This window comes from Limulus polyphemus, unplaced genomic scaffold (assembly GCF_000517525.1).
Source record: "Limulus polyphemus unplaced genomic scaffold, Limulus_polyphemus-2.1.2 Scaffold299, whole genome shotgun sequence".
NCBI lineage: Eukaryota > Metazoa > Arthropoda > Merostomata > Xiphosura > Limulidae > Limulus > Limulus polyphemus.
Window position 1 is genome coordinate 543,972 of NW_013665909.1, and position 19,469 is coordinate 563,440.

The window sequence follows — 19,469 nt, forward strand, 5'->3', positions numbered from 1 at the left end:
AAAATATTGCCTTAATACATTAGAAATAAATGTTAATTCTTCCTAAACCCAGCAGTTATCAATGAAAATTAATATTTACATGTATATGTCATAAAATAGAATTAAATAATTACTCAGAATGTACATATCCAAGAAAAAAACTAAATTTGAAAGACCTTATGAAAATAATCATTTCTTACCTATCTATTCTCTTACTGAAATAACAATGATGTTCCCCAACCTTGTACTCGGAAAGAAATGGGAAAGCAATACACTCAGGAATATTGGTACTTATATAAACATTTAGATTGATTCTATTATCTCTTTTAACTGTTTGTATTTAGATATGCTAGCAGAAAAATGTAAATACTTCATGCATAGATAGATAATTTCTCTAAGTTAAACGCATTTTATTCATTATTTATACCGATATTTTTTGATACAATCATTCCCAAGATCAACCACAACAACACTGTATTGGTCATCAACAGCCAACCCTGCTGGCCTCTTCAATTTAGCATCAGCACTGTCAATACAATACAAAAGTTGGCCAGAAATAAAATTAAACACCTGAATATAGTGTTTATTTTTATCAGAACGGGTGGCAATTATGTGTCCTTTCTTGTCATAAGTGATACCTCCAAAATGGCCTCGGTTTCTACCCTCTGGATAAATTTCCCTGAGGAATTCTCCACCAGGGCTGAAAACTTGAATGTGAGAATCAGCAATCAAGATTTCATCCTGAGGACCTGTTGCAATAAGACTGACAAATCTTGAATAGCGAATTCCTTTCCTCTTTAATTCAATCCTGCGTAACAGTTTTCCAGAGGGATCTAGGACAAAGACGCATTTTAGGTTGTTGTCCACAACTAGGATTTCTCCTTTGCTATTCACTGCTAAACTAAGTGGTTCTACAAAATCAGAATGGGTGAACTGACTAACCAACATACCATCAAAACTTAGCTCTGTGGCATATCTGGTTCTCCAGTTGATGACTAGTAGTGAATCACTGGGTGTCACTGCAATCCCTGTTCCCCCTCGTTCCTCAAATCCTTCACCAAGGAAGTGTTGAACAAACTCTAGGGATGGTCCAAGAACTTTAATTCTACTATTACCTGTATCAAGAACAAAAACACGTCCTGCCTTGTTAATGGCAACTGCTGCAGGTTGTGAGAAATGTTCATCCCCTGCTCCTGCAGATCCAAAACAAATAACAGGATTGATGTGCTCAGATGATGTAAAATGATAGGGACTGCCCTTGATTGGTCGTCCAAAGATGGTGACATGTAGTTTATAAATACCAACTTGTTCAGGTGTGTATTTGATATTATATGTTCCATCACCTTGGTCAAAAAGTTGGGCCTCTACTTCATCTCCATTTTCATAACGAAGTTCAATTACTACAGGATCACCTCCAGCTGATTGCAAACTGCCATGATAATCAACAGTTCTAAGTAATGAAAAAGACTCAAGATGAGCAGAGGTATCACATACATCTGCTGCACAGAGAGCTGGAAACGTTTTACTAGTTCTTACCCTTCCAAAAGTCATTCAGTGCAGCTTCAATCTCAGAAAATGCAGAATTATGCAGGTGCTCATACTTGATAAAAGCATTCTCCCGTGGCTCCATGACATTTTTTACGGCATCAATTTTTTCATTCAGATCACTAATTTTTTTGGTAATGTTTCTAACTTCCACCTGGTTCTGAAGACCCTGACATTCTTGTTCAACTGTGGATTTTTCTCCTTGGATCATAGTAAGCTGATCCAGCAAAACTTTTTTCTTCTCATCTCGCATCTTTTTTATCATTCCAAGCACTTCTTGTCTCCTCTTTTCCACGGCATTAATAATCTCTTGAAAGGTCCTATTAATAAGCTCAAAAGTGTGTTCCACATTCTGATCCAATTTGCCTATTTCACTGTTTACATTTTCAGCTGCTACATTCAGCTTCTCTATGCATAGGTTTGCCTTATACAGCAAAATTTCTGACATCCTTTTGATTGCTATAGAGAAAGGTATCACTGTATGGCTGTAGCTTCCATTTCCATTTTCATGACTTCCTTCATTGCAGGCCGAACAGAACACACAGTCACAGCTTTCACAAAACAAAAGCTCTTGAGTAGTGTGTGTTGAGCACCTTGGGACTACTTCTCTTCGTTGTGTGGACATGAGGTCAAGAAGTTGGTTGACAAGAAAACTTGGAGGGAGAGCATTAATCCCCCACGAGGAAGGGGAATTGTTTCACGGCAAATTGGGCAACGAAATGATCCAGCATCACGAACACCAGTTGCTGCAACAATCCTCTCCAAACAACTTCTACAGACAGAATGTGAACAAGACAGTAACTTGGGAATGTGTTCCTGGCTATCATACGTGCAGAGGCAGGTGCCACAAGTCAGGAAGTGTTCACTGAAGTCTTCATAGTTGATTGAAACAGTTTCTACCAAGGTAGATGGTGTCATCATCTTTCTACCTAACTGAGACCTATAAAAGAAGCCAAATACTTTTATAAACTATTTTTTTAAGTGAAACATATCTTAAAATGCACATATGAAACAAGTTACAGCATTTTCTAAGAATTTAAAAGAGTTTTAACAGTTTCTAAGTACTTGTGCATTAATTCAAACTTATCATTTTTCTAAGCAATATATAATACATAAATTTAAAAGAACAACAAATTCAGTTTTTTTCCTTATGAACATTTTAGGCTATATGCCAATGCATAAACACTACATGAGCTGAGGTGGGCATATATAATTTTCAGTTTTTATTCCTTGAAAGATAAGGCATAATTATATTTTGGCAAACCATGACAAACCAGCAGCTCTCAAGTCAAGGCAACTTATTTTTTGGTACTATTCCTTAAAGGTTCAGTTATTGCTATGGAGTATAAACAATATGCAACTAACTATAATAATTTTTTCATCAAATGTAAGATGACAACAGATATTACATATTTCATTCATACAATACAGACACGTTGCAAAATTACATCTTTGTTCACTAGACAATGTGATTTCTTGAAAAACTAAAGTTTCAAGCAATATTGTAATTCTCTAGGAAATTATACTGAAAAAAGAAGTTTAAATACTCCACAGAATAGTTTATATTTACGAAAGCAAAATCTTTAAGCAATGTAAGGTTTTCCTATTGCATGTATTGAACAAAATATACCCATAACACAATCCCAATGTCATTATAAGGGCACTTGTATGTAACTTGTACATAAAAACATCTCTTGATAACAATGATACTTTCATTTTCTATTTACAAAAGGGTCTTTTCAACCATATGTCTTAACTTTATAATTTTATTCAGAAATGTTTAATACCAAACATACTTGTATTTGATAACAGCAATTACAAATCAGGCATGTGTGATTTCCTCAGTTTCTTGCCTGTTTTCACATCTTGATAATCCTGTGCTCTAGGCACACATTACTACGGAAAACAGCAAACATTTTTTGTAACAAACTGTAATGTACATGCAACAATAATTACAAAGAGCATTCAAGGTATATAACAACTGGTAATTACTATTCTTTGAGGCTAATAACATCATACTGCTTGTTTGTATTTACACATATATAAATATCTATATACAAAACACTACTCAAACAACTGAAGCTTATGAAAACTGTTTCTTTAGATGATAATTTTTAGGCCTGACATTACCATACAGCAATGTTTGTAATCCAAAAATAATTAAAAAGGGCTTTGTTAATTTTTTCTGTTAAAAATTAATAAGTTAAAACTTGTCAACTAAATAATGAACTAATAGCTGACAGAAAGTGGCATTCTACAGACTACTGGAAGGTCTTGCTTCCTCCTCATGTTGAAGATAAAGAAAATCTGATGAGTACGAGCCAACTTTGTTATGTAAAAATTAAAGAAAAGGTAACAATTATAACTTTAAAATTAAAACATAAAAAATGGTTGAATAACATGCAGAAACTTATATTTCATGTGAATAAGATGGTGCATTAAGAGAAAATGATGAATTATTCAGTTTCTATAGTCCAGGTGTAAATGTTCAATATTCCAAAGATTACTGGAAAACAGATATGTTCTATATATGATTTTAGAGCAATTGTTTGGTGTTAAAGCTTCTACAATTGTTACAAATGGTCAAAATGTCATAAAAATGAAATTCTGTAATGATCACGTACATGTTAAGCACAGAAGTTGTGATGCAGTGATGGAAACTTATTAGAAACACTGTTTAACACAACTGATGTTCAACAATGCCCTTAATATGTGAAACTGTACATTGAAATAGTCAACATGTAACAAAATAACACAAAGAAAAACAAATTTTTTTTTCAGGTAAACAATTCAAAAAATTGAGACTATCTCTTATAAATTGAAGCTATGCCACTCTATGAAACATTTCTTTCATCCCATAAATGTACACATAGACAAATGTTTTGTGTTCTAAGTAAGGTTGTTTTCTTTCTAACACAATGTTCTAAAGATAGAATACCAAATTGTTTACCTTCATAAAAAGATATACACTATATACACACACACACAAATTACTCCAGCACAAAATAGATTATATTACAGTAACCATGATCAACCCTTGCTTATAAGGAGGATGTGCAAAAGTGTGACAATTTCCTGTGACACTTGCAACTGAATTAACAATTACTGAGCCATAAAGGAGCAACTGGATGAGAGAGTGATTTATTCAATTACCCATGAGCATTGATTAGTGTCAAGTAAACTAACTGAATAATTGAAATTACAATTTAATGTAGCAAAAATAATGAACTAATTAAAATTAGTCATTCTGGTTATTACTGATTTTGATTATTCCAACAAACAATTAATCAAAATCATGGGTAGATCAATTGTCACAAAAATAATCAACTAATCAATCAAAATTAGCATTTCTGATTATCACTGTTTTCAATTATTCCAACAATTGATTAATCAAATTATGATTAAATTGATTTTCATGAAAATAATCAACTAATCAAAATTAGGGTTTCAAATTATCACTGTTGTTGATTATTCTGGCTAACTATCCAAGTAGCTAAAAAATTGACATTATGTTTGTTTGTTGTTAAGTACAAAACTACATAATGAGCTGTATGTGTTCTGCTCAATGGGGGTATTGAAAACCACTGTTAGTGTTAAAACTTTTTTTAAATTCAAGTTTGTCAGTTTTAGATAAGCATGGCCTGGTGATTTGAAGGGCCTCTGATTCAAGTTCAGTTCCCATTGCCTCCAAGTTTGTTTGCTCTATTTTTGGTATGGAAAAGCTACTGAGGCAATCTGCTACTGTCACTAATTCTGAACTGCAGACTAGCAGAAAGGCAGCTGTTTGACATGTATATGTCAATGTTTTTATTTGATTGGGTTTATAATTACCATAAAAGCTTTTTATGCGGTTCTCTGAAATAAATACAGCTGGAGTCTCAACCAGTAACTAATTATTTCTAAGCTAATACAACAATATGATCCTCAATTAAACATTGCCATAGTAATTTTTCTTACCTTGGCTTTTACCACACACTCTACCAATGTGTCCATGACTTATGAGACTTGTTTTCATCAAATTCTTGTTTAGGGCACCTGCAGCTCTTCTAACACACACACACACACACACACACACACATACATATATATATATTTACAGTATGAAACAAAGAAGACAAATCACTAAATTGCTTAAGGCTTAGTAAAAATATCTTGTTGGTGTTTGGTTCTTTGTTTTAAATTAGTGTTGTTGCTGTTTTTTTTTTACTTTTGGATTGCATTGTTTGTAAACATGAAGTTTTGTTTTTTCAAATCAGATAAACTTAGTTAAATATACTGTTTAGTGAGTATGGCAGGCAACTACAAAATATTCTGATACTCAGATCATTGTTCAATATTATTCCTATGATTATGCTATTCAAAAAAATTTACATAAATAAATTGGCTAACTGGCTACTTAATTACTTCTAATTGTAATCCTGATACTTTTATATATTACTCTTACTGGTTATAGTCAAATGTTTTCTTTATTTAAATAAATTTTTTTTTTGGATTTATAAAAAATCAAATGGATATTACAGCATATTTTAAAAATAAACAAAATGGTTACTGCAAGACTGTTTCAAGTCAAGAATAGTAATTCATTTGCCAAGTAGGAAATGTCTAGAATATCTTTAAAAAATTTTGTGCCAAAAATATTTTTATTCAAAAAAAAAAAATGTTTGTTTCGCATATGATACCCTCCAGAAGATATCTATCATATCAAACAAAAGGTTACTCAAAAAGTATTTTAAAAAACTAGGCGAAAATAGGAAGACTAATAATGTGCCCCCTTATTTTGTCACTGGTATACAGGGGGGCTAATTTTATTTTTAGACAACTGAACTACACATATGAAAATTCTTAGGTAATTCAGATAATAAAACAATTAAAAAGTGACAGTTCCTGAATCAAATACAATAATATTACTAAAGTCTAAACTTCAAGTACACAAATGTGGTAGGGTAAAAACTTCAAAATAATGGAATCAACACTATAATTCTTGTAATGCATCTATCTGTATGTGTAGCTATTCATGACAAACATTCTCCAACTTCCCAACCTCTGAACTCAATGAAACTCAGAAATTCTTGAGTATGATCCAGATCTCAAGTACATCTAGTGATGTGTGGTTCCGTAAAAGCTCCCTTTTATTAATTAGATCAATTCCTTTTTTCAGTACAGTTAGGGGTAATTTGATCCAAGATCTTGTTTCTTTATTTTTTGAAAAAATTAATATGAACTATGTAACTTCAGTTTCAATATCTATATTATACAATGCGAAGCAAAACCATTTGTTAGCCTCCAAAATGCTATAAATGAAGTCTCAGTATCTGTTCTAGACACTAAATGTTTACCAGCTAACCTTTATAAAAAAAAACAACAAAACTATCAATAGTATTTTCAAGGAAAACCCAAACACAAAATAAATTTATTGGGTATAAAACTACTAAATAACATCTGCATAACTACATTCTTGTAAAGTCGAAATACAAACGTAAAATTATACAAAAACGGTTGAACAGAAGTATACAGATGCAACAGATCAACTTACTGATTCAACTTTTATGAAATCAGCATAATCAAAAATTCAATTTACTGATTCAACTTTGAAGGAATTGGCGTGCAAACAACGAAAGTGTAACTGTTGAAATAATTATGTATGATGGTAAAAATCTTTACATTAACAAGCAATAAAATTTAAAACAGTTTTGTGTAACTTGGAAAGTTGAACATTACTATCGAAAGAACCTTCTAAAACACATGTAATTTGTATGTTATGTTATTCTTCAAGTTATGTACTACTTATAAAAACCTATTTCCCGTAATAAATAAAAAATATGCAATAGTAAATCTAAAAAGAAAACACTATAACTGCACATTTTACTAGACAAGTCAAAAGAGAAAAATGCTGTCAATGATGCACAAAAAGAAACAAACTTACAAAGGGAAGATGCCATCTTATCACCATACAAATTCCTTCACATAAAATTAATGTTAAGGCCTATATATAGTATCACAAGATGCAACTTACTGTATACAGTAACGTAAGTGATCCATCTGTTGTTCCAAAATCTCCGAACACAACTACGTTAAGTAAGTAATACAACTAAACTCTAAAGCTTTGAAACTTAGTAAAACTGAAAGTAACGTTCTTGTAACAACACAGTTATTAACTTCAAGTACACGTTATCGGATGATGCACTACCTATTTCATTGATAAAAAGATGTCCTATTTTTTCTTACATGACAAACACTGAATACAAGCAAATCAAACAAAAAAGATATAAACTAGCTGGAGAAGTGCACAAATAGATAAGTTGTGAAGTAACGTTCAGAGTGCACTAACAGTAACATGCAAACAAACAGAATGACCTCGCTTTCCCAAATGCGCGCTGGACAAGGGGCCGAATGGTAGTTTACTAAATGCTATAATAACACTTTTACAATGTGAGCATATATTACAACGTCAGAAAAACAAGTAGGCTACAAAAAAATCAATTAAAGACCAAAACGAAACCCCATTATCTGAGCGCTTTTGAAAGGTGGGCCTTTCTTCATCACATTTTGATAAAAAGTTTAGAAAAAACGACCTTTACACTCCAGATATGTATATATATAATTTCTATTTTTATACATTTTAACCAACGTTTCGTCTTTGCGGCTTCCTCAGGGTTAATATACTCAACTGTTTGTGTATATATATATATATATATGTTATATATATATATGTATATATAACTTTAACGTTTTAAAAATTTAATAACCAGTATAGGAACGTAATGAAAAGGGGAAAAAAGTAAGTCGTTGATACTTTAATTTTAAAATGTTAATTACCACTTTTTCTCCATAAAACGCAATAAAAAAACTAGTTATTAATATCAATTTCCGATCAGAGCAAGATACGTACTTACAGCGAAACTACAAATTAACCTGGCATTACTTATATGTTGACTATGGTTCTGTCCCTAAAAATAAATCTTATTACAAAACTGATATTTATTACTTAATAGCTGTGTTAACTTTATGCTCTTCTAAATAAAAACATTAAATACCACTTCCACTATTCCTTGAAGGTGCCAAATCGTTTTGGAAAAATGTATATCATTAACTTGGATTTACAAAATAATGAAAATTATACTCATATATAGGCTGATCCCTTAGTCGTTCAGTCAGTACAAACGATAGCGTTACAATAAACCTGACAGCAGCTGAAACTGAAAAGCTGTTATGTGGATTAAAAACTGGTTCCCGCCCTGGCGTTTACAACTGATTTTTACGACAAATCATTGTACAGACATGTAGAAACAAAAGTAAAGTAAAATAAGTTTATTTTATTAGTCCAACATTGTTTTTTAACCATAAAACAGATTTATTTATTGAATCTTCATTCTCGTTCGATTAGAGAGAAAAATATATATATACCAAAAAGCTATGCCTCCCATTATTTTACCTCCAAGTTGATTCATTCTTCTCGTACATCCAATTTACCAAATCTCTAGAATTTGGTTTAATCCAAGCAAAGAACCGTGACGTAATCAAATTCACTTATGATACAGATTTCTTGTCGTTTATGTTCAAATTTTAAAAATAATTTAACATTTACTTATCTATAAACCGACAAACAGAATCTACTGTGAAATTAGACAGTGATCTTACTACAAACAACATCTACTGTGAAATTAAAAACAGTGATCTTACTACAAACAACATCTACTGTGAGATTAGAAACAGTGATCTTACTACAAACAACATCTACTGTGAAATTAGAAACAGTGATCTTGCTACAAACAACATCTACTGTGAAATTACAGAGAGCGATCCTACTAAGTTTTTAGTATACAACTAATCAAGTAATTAATGATCAAACTTTATACAACTACATGAAAGCCTCATCTAACAAATATTGCCTGAGCTAACGCATAGAGGAACGTAAATTGAAGCACTCATGTGTGACGTTTTTCAAATGTTCAGTGTACACATAAAAAACATGACCCCCCCCCCCCGGACTACTTATGGCTTCAAGAGGTACTAGGGGCTGGCACACACTGAGTAATATCGTAACAAGAACAACTCAAAAGCAGTGAAAGTTATTAAAAACGTCACATATGCAGCGTGTGACGCGACAGTTTCCTTTGTATATACAATACATATCCACAGAAATTTAGAGTGAACACTTCCCAAATAAATATCAGCACATACCCCACCAAACTAGCTAACCATTTCCAACAACTTAATCTTTATATTATTATCTCCTATTACAGCAAAGTTGTTGTTTTTTCAACACCAGAAGCAGGGTTATCCTATCCTTAAATTTCCTTTTGCGAAGCTGCTATAAAGACAATTTTCAAGTTTCTACTTATTCAAACTATCAAATCCACCTATCTTTCAGTGTGGATACGCAAATATTAAACTATACGAATTTTTTTTTACCTTATATCTACGAATTATTTTAATGTACACAGATTTTTTTCTTCTTCCTCGTATGAATAAATTTTTGTTTTATAATATTTATTTATTTAGAAAATACCACTATAATATGTTGTAGAAACTCCACCACTGTACTTTCACAAACATGATTGACAATTATGTACTAAGTGACAAAATGTGCCCGAACATGTTACCCATTTGGGATAGACATATACACCACTGATTTTAGGCTTCTAGTAGCATAAATAAAGACAAAATATTCCACCACGCCACTTGTAATTATTTTTGTAAAGCTACGAAACATTTATAATTTTACTAGTAATCTCGTTAGCTATAATTTTAAACGAGTACATGAATCTGTTTGTTTGTTATGAATTTTGCGCAAAGCTACACGATGGCTATCTGCGCTAGCCATCCCTAATTTAGCAGTGAAAGACTAGAGAGAAGGCAGCTAGTCATCATCACCCACCGCCAACTCTTGGGGTACTCTTTTACCAACGAATAGTGGGACTGATCGTAACATTATAACGCTCCTACGGCTGAAAGGGCGAGCATGTTTGGTGGGCAGAGATTAGAACCCGCGACCCGCAGATTGCGAGTCGAGCATCCTAACTACCTGGTCATGCCAGGTCCAAATGATTCGTAAACACATTATTACTTACTATACACGTCACAGTTTCAGACTTATCCGAATATATGAGCTAGTTGTTAAAAATATTGTGAACATATCAATTCTAGTAATATATGTACTATTCAGAAAAGCCAAAGGAATACTATTTTAAGCTGTATTACGTAATTAATCCTGGTTGTCTAGACGCTTATTTCCGGTGGACCAGAACAGTACAAGAGCGAAGGATTAAACATAATAATGATGACGCCGTGAACGTTGCAATAACGTGCTTAGTAAAATACCTTTCATTTTGCAAACATGTAAGAAAAGACGGCAAAACGTATACAACGAAGTTATGCTATTACGCTCTTAGTAGAGCACTGCTGCATTATCGAAAACAACGTAAAACACGAGTAAGCAGTTTACTAGAAGTAACTTAATGTGAAATGACAGTTTACTGCAGGGACAGCAGGGTAGTGCCTACGAATGGTGAGATCGTAATACATTTTGAATCACAAAAATGATGATACAGACATGCCATAAAGTACATGTCGATCTAAAAATCGCAAAGTATCATTCGAGAGGGAAACAGTGTCTTTATATACAATGGGTCGTCCAGTATTGATACTTTTAGAACCAATAAATTCCGTGTCATTGAACTGCTTGTCCGATGCTACTCGTGTATGGTAGACTTGTTGGAACTGGCGTCACAATGAACTTTAATCCAGGTGCGAAGAATGAGTTTTTTGTTTTGGCATTATCTGTTGACAGAATTTTTAATTCTGTTTTAGGCCAAAATTGCTCATATAAATTAGGTCACTGGATTAACATACCAGAATATGCTGGAAAGCTCTTTCTTTCCGCAGTTGGAAGATGGTGTTTTTAGTTTCTTCCAGCAAGACGTGACACCATTCCGTTTTTTTATTTTGGTCCATAATATACCAAACTGGACAGTTTCCTATCAGACTACTGGATTTAACTTTGCGAGACTGTTGCTCTAGACGCTATGCTTTCCAGAATTAACCACTGTGGACGACACTGAGTCTACGGCTTTTTACTACGTCTTTATCGATGCTTATCTGTCAGTAATCGAATCAAAGAAACAACTGATACAATTCCAGACCTTGCATTTGTTCATGTATTTGAAAAATTGTGAACACGACTATAAAAGTGCAAAGGTCGAAAGAGGTCACAGTTGTAGTCCAAATCTTTACCGCATGCTTCTCTATTTTTTCGTTTAAAAATTCTGGCAATTCAAAATATGTACAACCATTTGTAAGCACACCAAAAATAGTGTGTTGTTTTCTTAGTGAAAAGCTACACAATGGACTATCTTCACTACGCGGGACCACGAACCCCGGATTTTAGCATTCTAATTCTGTAAAGTTACGGCTGATTCACCTGGAGGCTTTATATAACAGAAAAAAAGGGAGTGATGGTTTAAAATAGGTCAGTAACCTCGATTATAAACGGGTCATCAAGGAAAGCCATTACTTTCGTGCATATATATAATATCAACGTCCTTGGCATGCACACCTGAAACTACAAGGTTTTATCATATCAATGTTCTCCTTCTGAAATATATACTGCCTTGTAATTAACTATCTGACCACAAGACAGCACACAGTTTACTGAATGACTTACATGTAAAAGTTTCATTCATTTTACACTGATTTCACGTTTAAACGATAAAAAGTTCTTAACCTGAACAAGACTTTAAATAGTCATGATTGCTCTATCTATTTAATCTGGTATATCGTCTACATTACCAAAAACGTTTAAATACAAACAAATGGTATCTACACATGACAAATACCTGGAGATTTTTGACACTGATGACGTTTCGAACATTACGCTTACCTTTCTTTTTGTGTAGGAAAAGACGAGGAGCAAGAAACAAGCTTCGTCACAAAGTTAAAGGAGGGGGGGTAACGTACGTGATATGTTTAACTTTGTGACGAAGCTTGTTGGAGGGGGGTAACGTACGTGATATATACAGTTGTTGTAGAGATAAACTGTGTCTGTCTCATATGAAACTTCATATAAGCAGTGTATTCGATCTACTTTTATAAGTTGAAACATTTCCAGAAATTACCATTTCCTTTAAGTTTTTCGTAATTCTACGCAACAATTCCAGCACGGTTCTCTTTTGGGGTTTATCTTAACACAAAACACATATATATCATACATACTACAAGATTAAAACTTAAAAACGTACCACGAGAGATTAGCATAGTATCTCAGTGAAAAAACCTTAACACCACCACCAGAAGTGGTCATTTATTTAATTACTCACTGAAGAAAATACTTTGCTATCCAATACTCGTTAGGCGTAGTTAAAACACAGTTGATAAATTTTAGTCACAGGAAGATTGAAAAAGTTACTTAAAGTAAACGTATTTCGAACAATGCGGCTAATGACACAAAGGAAATTGGAACTTTTGTTTAGGTATCTAAGCTGTTAAATTATATCTTTTAAATATAATACGATGGGATTTTGTTTAAAACTAACCATCATGCCTTTACACAGTAAACTCTTGTAACACGGAAGGTCTTTTGATGAGATGCAACAAGGCCCAACCAAGGTCCGCGACACCACGTGAGCTGTTTTGAAAGTATTTTCTTGAAAGGCACATACTGTAACGTATAGACATATCTAAGTTGGTAAGAACTGGGTTTGTTTTTCTGTTTGTTCATTTAATTTTGCGCAAAGCTTCTTGAAGGCTATCTGGACTAGCCGTCCTAATTTTCAAGTGATAAACTAGAGGGAAGGTAGTTAGTTAACACCATTCACTGCCAACTATTGGGCTACTCTTACAAGAAACCCACGGCCCCAAAGCGCGAGCTCCTGGGCTGCACTTGGTCCAGCCTTATAGGAAATATTAAAATATAGTCAGAAGAGATTAATCTAGGAACGCATGACAACCATTAAGAATATTGTGCATATATACTATAAATACATCTACACTTGGACTAAACAAATTCTAATGTAAGAAATGCATTCATGCTTTTCTAACTTTCATGTTTAAAAAACACAAAAGTTTACTCTTTATTTTTCAAAGCAAGTAAATGTAAATTCATAAGCCAAATGATTAATCATGATAATTTCATAACAGCTGATATGTTTAAATGCAAACGGTCATGACCCAGAAGTCTCAAAGTGAAGTTAGGGTACAGAGAAAAAAATCTGTTAAAATGGCAGTGGCTTTATAGTATCAAAACTAAGTCAAAAAGCTTTATAAGCTTAAAGGCATAACATATGTAGTAAAATCACGCAAGTTACAAATTTTCTTTCCACATTCCTCTTAATTTGTTTATTTCGTATTTCAGTTAGAATTGTGTAAAAATGCCACTTCTAATGTGAAATCCAAAATGGGCAAATTAAGATGAATGTGGAAAAAACAGTTGCAGTCTCCGTGCTTCGCCAGTTTTCTGCTTTACAACCCATTTCATTACTATTTTAAGAATAAAATAATATCAAATTAAATACTTCAAAGTTTACAAACATACAAACAACTTGACTAGCATATCTTGCTTTATAGGTCAAGAGTCAAGTTTCTAATTACGGTCATCTTAAACATTTTTGAAAATAAGAAACATTAAAACTTTTTACAAATTTTTATGGGTATTTTGAAAATTACTTCATTCCTAAAAAATTATCATTTTTATTGGAGTTAACGATATTTATACTGTCTTGCTGGCATCACTCTCGACTTATCAAGTACTAATTTCGTTTGTTTCTTACTCTTAACAAGGCTATCAGTTTTCGAAAATTTAAGATTGCAATTATCAATTTATAATTCGTCTGTTATGTTGAATTACGCGCAAAGCAGTTCAGGAACTATTTGCACAACCCTTGTGCCAAATGTAAAAATGATACTTTTGTGATACACACACACATATATATATATATATATATACATACAGTCAATGATGAGAACGATAATCTTAGATTAAAAACCGACCGAAAGACGAAACGTTTTCCTGACGCTTCTTATGCTTCCCCACAAAAATACGGTCTACCCCTTCGGTGGGCACGCACCATAATTTGAGAACACACCATTAGGCTACTTTTGTCAGAACGAATAGTAGGACTTAACCACCATGTGATTTTTTCTTCTTATTTTTTGCGGCAACAGGACGTGAACCACAGGATCCCAGATCCACAGTCTAGCACGCTAACCACTGGGCTGCACTCTCAGTCCCTCAGTCTAGAAAATCAATAAATTACATATATGCGCATTAACAAACATTAGAGTTTAAGAGTTCAGAATATTGTATCTCAGACGATGTGGTATTTCTGGCTTGAATACGATTACCTTTCCGTGGTGCAATTAAAGGGGTTGAACACGATTTATTACATTCTCAAGGTTAGTTCAGAGCATTAATCGAATTCTTGGTAAACAGCAGGGTATTCTGTAACTTGGCCGAATTACATTGCAAAGGCCACGAGCTATTCCAGATTTTATTGTAGGATAAGTCATTATTTATGGTCAACATAACCATTCATTCACATCACTGATATTACATGTACTATATACAAGTTGCTTTGGTTTGAAATTATTAATTTTATTCATATCTTTAAAAAATGAGATTTAGAATCACATACCTCCTCTTTCTCTATTAAGTATTCTCATCTGATCGAATAATTTAGCCACCCTTGTAATTAATTCTAAAATACTTCCTTCATGAGAAATTGATGGCATCCTGTTACAGCGTCAAAGCTTAACGAGGTCCACAGCACACAATAATTATGTATAAATAAACAGTATTTCATACTGTATTTCACAATTGCATTGTTATCAGATTGGAAAAAAATCCTACATGATGAAAGAAATGCAGTTTGAAAGTGATTATTTGGTGTAAGAATGCTGCTCAGGTTGACAGTTGTCTTTACTTTCCGTAAGGCCTACTGTCTGATTATATAAACAGAGGCGTAGTTTTTCTATCATCCATATTATTCCTTAGTTCAGTTTCCAATGCAGGAGACGTTTGTGTAATACACTTGAAGCTAATGTGGTCCCTCTCCTATTTGTTTTTTTAAAATCTATAAATCGTGCGCAGGCGACTACTTTTAAAAATCTGTTTGAATGACACAAAAGCACTGAAGTACATAAGAGATGTTTCAGAATGGAATGGTATATACTTTTCCGTTAGTAGTTGCATCTTACAAAGGAACTTGCATGTTGATATGGCGTATATCTGGATGCTTTATCTTGACTGAGCCCTACCTCTTTGACATCCAGTGCTTACAAAAAACGTGTTTGTTTATTTTGAAATTCGCTCAAAGCTACACGAGGGCTCTCTGCGCTAGACGTCCCTAATTTAGCAGTGTAAGACTAGAGGGAAGGCAGCTAGTCATCACCACCCACCGCCAACTCTTGGGCTACTCTTTTACCAACGAATAGTGAGTTTGACCGTCACATTATAACGCCCCACAGCTGAAAGAGCAGGCATGTTTGGTGGGACGGGAAATCGAATCCGCGACCCTCAGATTTGGAGTCGAGCGCCTTAACCACCTAGCCATGCCAGGCCCTACAAAAAACTTAAAGGTATTTTCTCGTAATATAATGGTGTGCGTAGTTTAGCCTTATAGTGTGCAGTTCACCTTGGCATTTTTTTACTCTAGATGGTCAACCTACCATTACAGGTGTAACCTGAAACCACCTTAAGTCTTTCTGGAACTTTATTGTGCCATGCTCTGTGCCATTTTTGAAATGTTGTATCACCGGTAGGATAAATTGCACAGGCTTTTGTAGCTATACGTTTCGTCGAATGTGACGACATACTCCAATTTATCACATGCCAATTACCTCTCATACAGCTTTCAATAAATGTTATTCCGTTTGGATATGTGCTTTGGGAGAAACATATTAAACAGCTTTTGTAGAACTTACCGTTTACAGTTAGTTTCCCCTTTTTATATCAATACGGATCAACAAGAGAAACATCCGTTTCTTCCAAGAACTAGCATTCTGTGCCTTGAATACTTTTATCATCGTGGAATAAGAAAACAACATCAGAAAATCACGTAACCCTCTAAGTAAAGGTCAATTTTTGGCGCCATCTGTACTTGGAAGTCATCAACAATGCAACAATGGAATCAGAGCTTTTAATCCACGTTAGTCATAGGTCGTATCACAACTTAAAGGTAAATAGAAAGTTCGTCCTTTGCTGGTTTTCACATGAATCGAAAGTCATCTATTAATTTGACTCTGAAGTAATAACAGAAACGTGATCAGTACACAAATAGATGTAAAATGTTTACTTGTTATCCTTATCCTGTACAAAAACTCTTGGTATTCATAACACTTGAAAAACAAGTTTCCTTTTACTTGCATCTTTACAATGAAAGATGATCCATAACGTGTGGAGAGAACTACATCTTTACAATGAAAGATGATCCATAACGTGTGGAGAGAACTGCATCTTTAGAATGAAAGATGATCCATAACGTGTAGAGATAACTGCATCTTTAGAATGAAAGATGATCCATAACGTGTGGAGAGAACTGCATCTTTAGAATGAAAGATGATCCATAACGTGTGGAGAGAACTGCATCTTTACAATGAAAGATGATCCATAACGTGTGGAGAGAACTGCATCTTTACAATGAAAGATGATCCATAACGTGTGGAGAGAACTGCATCTTTACAATGAAAGATGATCCATAACGTGTGGAGAGAACTGAATAATCATAATCAGCTGTGACAGATCATCGGTGGCTCGGCGGTATATTTCAGGGCTTAATACGCTCAGATTCATAGTTCGATCCGTGTGGTGGGCATATTGTGCATAGCCCATTGTGTATCGAAGTGATAAACATAAAGGAACTGACTGACTATAAAGTTGAACTTTTCAATTATGTTCAATAATATACTATTTAATATTGATCAAGATGCCTGCTTCATAACATGGAAACTGAAATTTAATATCTTTAAAATAAACGCTTCTGGAACTCAGTTTAAATGTATTCACACACCACACACACACACACTCATTTATAAACCAGCTTTCTCCTCTTCATTCTCATCTAATGTATAAATAATTTCAAGAAAGCACGATACTAGCACTGTTGTTGGTACCAGAATTATTAATTGAAACATAATTATGCATCTAACAGGGTACAAATTGGTATTCTGAGATAAACTGATTTCCCTACAAGTATAGGGTAGGTCCACTAGTAACAGTAGAGTCGAACAAGACGTTTACTGAACCTGAATCTGAAAACTCTAGTTGTGTGAGAAATAAACAGATTGGACACGTTTTAAGGACAGTAAGAACAATCTTTATTACAAACAACAAGGGTACGTACTATTGTAGGCCAGTAGAAGATCGCTTCTACTAAATCAGTGACTAAAGATCTTCAGCTTTTATTTCCTCAAGTTGAATCTTTGGTGTGTTTCAATATGAGCACAAAACAACACAATGGGCTATCTGTGCTGTGCGGGTATCGAAACACGGTTTCTAGTGTTATAAGTCCGCAGACTTGCAGCTTTGCCACTGGGGGGTCGAGTTGAATCTCTGTGTAACCATTTACAATGAAAGCCAAGTAGGAAAAACCCCGAAAAGTAGGTTTCATACTCGCATAAAACTCTCGGTTTCTTTTTCCTGCGATTACATATCCACTTGACCAATCACTGTCTCTAAGAATTCGCAGTCTTATACATACCAATGTCACCTCCTCGACGTTTTTACATTTTCAGAGGCAGAGGAAACACAACTTAATACGAAAAACTGAAAAGGGGTCACAGGGTCACTCTCCTACAGAAGAACTCTAACGGTTTTCATGTCAAAACTGCACAGAAACGAACTAATTGAAAATTTTAAAAATTCTTGTATCACTAAAGACGGTGAAAAGGTACATGATATATATACTCGTATATCACACAACCTTGTAGACAGAGTATAGATGTCATGTTAATGACCGTTTATAGACCCAGTAACTAATGATATACTTACTATTAAAACGACGTAAATGTTTTCTATAAAATATTATATTACACCAAACTGGTTTATCTACTGTTTACCAATAATCAAATAGCGTATCACAGTCACATGAATCAGATCGCAACTATGAAACAGCATCAGATTGAAACGTCTCTACTTAGAATCAATATATTCTTCAACAATGAAAGGAGCAACGACTGTACATTACACTGTGGGTTAACAAGAAAAATCGTAAAATATAATGCATATAGTGAGCATGCAGATACAAAATTACGTTTCAAATTATACTGATTCGGTGATTCTATACAGAGAACTAAAAATATGTCCGAAATCTGTGTGTTCCAGATATATATGAGCGTATTCTCGCATCAGTATTGTACAGTGCAACTTACCAAAACAAAACGAATACGGTAACACTGCGCAAAATGTATAACTCATCCAATTAATTAATGTCCATGTACACTTACATGTTTCCCCTCCCGTTTATTTTTAGCAACATTAGTATCGTTACTAGTGTAGTGTACGGTCCATTTATTCTAGTGGTTGACTACTCACGCAGTATATTTTATTTGTTTGTTGAATTTCACACAAAACTACTCAAGAGCTACCTGCACTATCCGTCCCTAATTTTGAAGTGACAGATTAGAGGGAACGCAGTTAGTCAATATCACCAACTGCCAACTTGTGGGCTAATCTAATCAAATAGTGGGATTTGACCCACAGCCTCAAAATGTGGAGTGCGCTTTTTTTTTTTCCAGTAATAACATGGCACAAACCATGGAACATCAGTTCTACAATCAGGCACGCTAGTTAATAAGGCTGTTTTCAGCCTGTATATTTTACTCAAATGACAATGGAACTACGAAAAAGTTTTATGAATTATATTTTTACTGAACACTTATATAATAATGTCACCTGTATCAGAATTGAATGTATTTGAGGTGTATATATATATATATATATATATATATATATA

The 19,469-nt window shown here is 33.8% G+C and overlaps 1 pseudogene; it reads right to left on the reverse strand.

Moving 5' to 3' along the window:
- On the reverse strand, positions 1-7,597 carry LOC106457168 (annotated as a pseudogene).
- Between the last annotated feature and the right edge of the window lie 11,872 nt (positions 7,598-19,469).